This window comes from Neodiprion fabricii, chromosome 7 (genome assembly GCF_021155785.1).
Source record: "Neodiprion fabricii isolate iyNeoFabr1 chromosome 7, iyNeoFabr1.1, whole genome shotgun sequence".
Classification (NCBI taxonomy): Eukaryota; Metazoa; Arthropoda; class Insecta; order Hymenoptera; family Diprionidae; genus Neodiprion; species Neodiprion fabricii.
The window spans coordinates 14,060,276-14,064,444 of record NC_060245.1 but is presented as its reverse complement, the minus strand read 5'-3'; positions in this window follow the sequence as shown (position 1 = coordinate 14,064,444).

Below are 4,169 nucleotides of genomic sequence, written 5' to 3'. Positions count from 1 at the left end.
CCATACGTTGCGGGTTTGTTTAAGTCACTCAACAGAATATTCTCTAAGTATAAAATCCAATTTGTGGGTAAAAGTGCACGTGATCTATCCTCTATGTTTGACTCTGGTAAGGACCCTTTACCCCCGTGTATCCGTTCTTGTGTAGTCTACAAAATTCCCTGCAACCAATGCAACATGTCCTACATAGGTCAAACAAGTAGGCAACTACACACCAGGATAACTGAACATAAACGCAATATCCATGAACATGAGGATAATTATACTGCACTGACTAGGCATGCCATCGATTTTGACCATTCATTCAATTATTCTCAAGCCAGCATTATAGACGTTGAACCATTGTACTACAATAGATTATTGTTAGAAATGTGCAATAACAATGCACATCCCAATTCTGTCAATCGAAGACAAGATATTGAACATCTGAGTACTATTTACACCTCTGTGATACACCCATCGTAACTATCTATTACCGACTGAGCTTGCTCTCGATTTTACGTTCTTAACATTTTCTGATTTCTATTTAACCCGTTGACTCTGTGCTTGCTCTGATAATGACTGATATCGGTTTCCCCCCACTACATACTAGACGTTCCACACGTTCAAAAGTGCTCCAGACTCGAAACCTAAAACGGTCGTTGTGTGTTTTTATTTAATTAACAACCAGGATAAATGCTTGGGAGTTTCGTATCGCTGTCGTAGTGTTTTTTAGAAAAATGAACTTTTGTGTTTTACTCGGTCATTCTAACACGCATTCACTATATACTAGTTGGTTCCTTTTCTTCGTTATTTGAAAGTGTCAGTTCATCATCAGGTAATTCCTCTCATTTATATTAGCACAAACATCCCTGCTTATTACCTAAACCTTTCACATTCAATTTTGTTATAACTTAGTTGTACATTATTTTATAATTTCTGTTCGTGACAGATGTTCTAAATAAATTGTTCCGAGGAGGGGCCCCCATCCGGGCTGAAACGTTAACACAAAAAAAGTGTTTTGATGTTCACGACCTTCATATCCAAGAATAATATTATTCGACATTTTATAATATCGCAAAAAACATACGTTGTTAAGGGGGGGGGGTAAGGTCAAATCATACGAAAAAAGCCATGTTTTCGTGATTTTTTTTCTGACGACGTAGTTAAAATTTCTTTACTCAACCAATGGTACATTGAAGTATGACATTCGAAGAATATTTCATCAAATTTTTACAAAGAAATATTAAAAAATACGGCAATGGCAGCAATTGTTCGGACGTGTCTCGAAAAAGAGTTGAATTGCGGTGCCCCTCATAACTTGGTGCTGGATCATCGAAAATCAAAAAATCAAAGTTCATTCGTTAGATAATAGTTTTTCCCAGGTAACGCTGTCGAGTTTTTTTTTTTTTTGTTCATAATTTTGATTTCGCAATAACAAATTAGGCGATTTTTTCCCAAAAAATTGTGTTTTTCATTTCAAAGTGTTCGAAAAAATGAAAAAAATTGGAAAAAAAAAAAATCGACAGCGTTACCTGGGAAAAACTATTATCTAACGAATGAACTTTGATTTTTTGATTTTCGATGATCCAGCACCAAGTTATGAGGGGCACCGCAATTCAACTCTTTTTCGAGACACGTCCGAACAATTGCTGCCATTGCCGTATTTTTTAATATTTCTTTGTAAAAATTTGATGAAATATTCTTCGAATGTCATACTTCAATGTACCATTGGTTGAGTAAAGAAATTTTAACTACGTCGTCAGAAAAAAAATCACGAAAACATGGCTTTTTTCGTATGATTTGACCTTACCCCCCCCTTAAAGGTCATGCAAACAAAGTGTCCAGTATAATAACAATCACACAGATAAATATATGACATTATATCATTGTTATGATAACTAACATTAAGCAGGTCAATTTGACAGACGGATAGTTCACTTCCTTCTATAACTCCATGTAAGAAACAACTGTTAAGCTAAGGAATGTCTAAAAATGTGAGTGTATAATATTCTATTATTTTATGACAACATAACAACTATAACAAATAATGGCATTTATGTATATAAATAATTTTAATCGAAAGTTCAAAGTGTAAAATATGTTAAATTCAAATTAGCCACTTTTTTGTAATTCTCTGTATAATATTTTTTTAAGAAACCTGATGATGGTAGGCGGGGTCCTGCTAAAACGTCGTTAATAAAAGCATCATTCCATGAATTGCATCTTGTCATCATTGACTGTTAATACCAACGAAAATTTAATCAAACGATGGTAACGCAGAGCGCAAAACAGATGTTTTCTCTGATGATCGATACGGTGGTAACACATAGCGCAGAGCGGATGAAGGTTGTGATAACGTCAGTCTTGGCGGTGATAAACCCCCTCTCTCGAAAAAGTTTGTGGCCACGGCTGTGTCGGTGAAGTGGGAATTTATATCCAGAACTCTCCTTGTATTACTACTCTGGTGCGGTTTTTGTGACAACTTATTCTACAAAATGGCGGAAATTCAGCTGGTCAATTGGATGCACGAGCTTACACGTTGGGTATAAGATAATATCCAATCCAGTGTAGTTATATATCAGTGTCTATGGGCTTACCTACTTTGAGTTAGGCGGGCGTATTCAAGTAGTTACGACACCTGGTGGCACCCGGAAATGCAATTTTCTTCTTTTTGATTTTCTCGAAAACCGTATGGGAGCAAATAATAAAAATTAGAGAGCAATTAAGAATAATTTGAGAGCAATTATTTGTCGTAAAAGCTTTCAAGAAGAAATCCGAAGCTCGCAGGCCAACTTTGCATAGATCTGTGTGTTTTTATACATCTTCAATCGACGGACAAGGATATTTCGTGCTGTCATAAGTTCTATGAGATTTTTTTTCTCAACTGTGTAACTTCTCATCTTTCTACTACTCAATAAAAATAATTATCAACATGTTTGATGATGAGCATGTAGCAATGCGTTGGAAAAATATTCCAAACCGTGTGTGTTCATGAATTAATGTGGAAAAGAAAGGTTAAATATCAGTTTTAAAGTAATATACTCTCTGGTATACTATATTTACTAGGTGCCACTGAACATATCTGAAGTTACTATTAACTTTTCCATGAAATACGAGATTCGACATCCAAGCCTTTACCCTCGTTTAAACCCTGAGATTCAGAGCAAATTTTTTATTGACTGGATGTGTTGAAATGGGGCGCCAGTAATCCAATTACCTATCTGCGGATCACCGTATTACAATTTGTTTAACATACGGACATACACTTTCAGAAAAACACAAACACATGTAGTGTGAGCCATGAACTTCAAATCAAGGTTCTGACTGACAAAGAAGGTTGAAGTAAACTATTGGCGATTCGAAAACGACCTGGACCTGTGTCGTATAAGTGGTTTAATATGTATCGCTTCGGATGGACACACATTCTAAAAAAAAACACGTGAATGCATATCGTGTGAACCATGAACTTCTAATCAAGCTTCCGACTGATTAGGCAGGTTGAAGTAAACTACTGACTATCCGAAAACTGGCTGTGTACTTCTGTCGTCCAGGTGGTTTAAGAAGTATACCTCTGAACAGATATTAGACAGGAAAGCAAACGCGTAAGGCTTTCTCTAGTATACTTCGTACACTAAAGGAGTGCCTGAGAATACGATCGTGTTCTCTCTTTCCCAAAACGTCTAGGAATATAGAAATTTTTTCCACCGAGGTTTTCCTTGATAAATTATCCACTTATCCACTAAAATCTCATAATTATAATCAAGTGTTACGATGCAAATTTTAAAGCCATAGTTTCACTTGTTTTGATTAGTTTTCCAAAAGGTTCAAGTTGAACGGAAGTCTTCATGTTGTAGAGTTGAAAAAATTAATGCTTGAAGAGTCTAGAGTTTAAAGAACGTAACAAGATCATGTTGACAAATGACCGCTGATTCTTATTCAAATTCTGAACATATTATGAACGTGAGTTGAGTGTTGATATCACTAAAATATTGAAAATTATTTGAAGTTTTTTATACACGAACTTTTTTGGACTGAAACCAGTAAGATATCTTGTAATTGTGTCTAACAATAAATTTAACTCAAAGAGAATTTCTTAGTACATAGTGCGATTTGAGTTATCGAATAAACCATAGGAGTAGTTGCCAATTTTTCTGCGAATGAATGCAATCTCAAATATTTAGGATTTACGT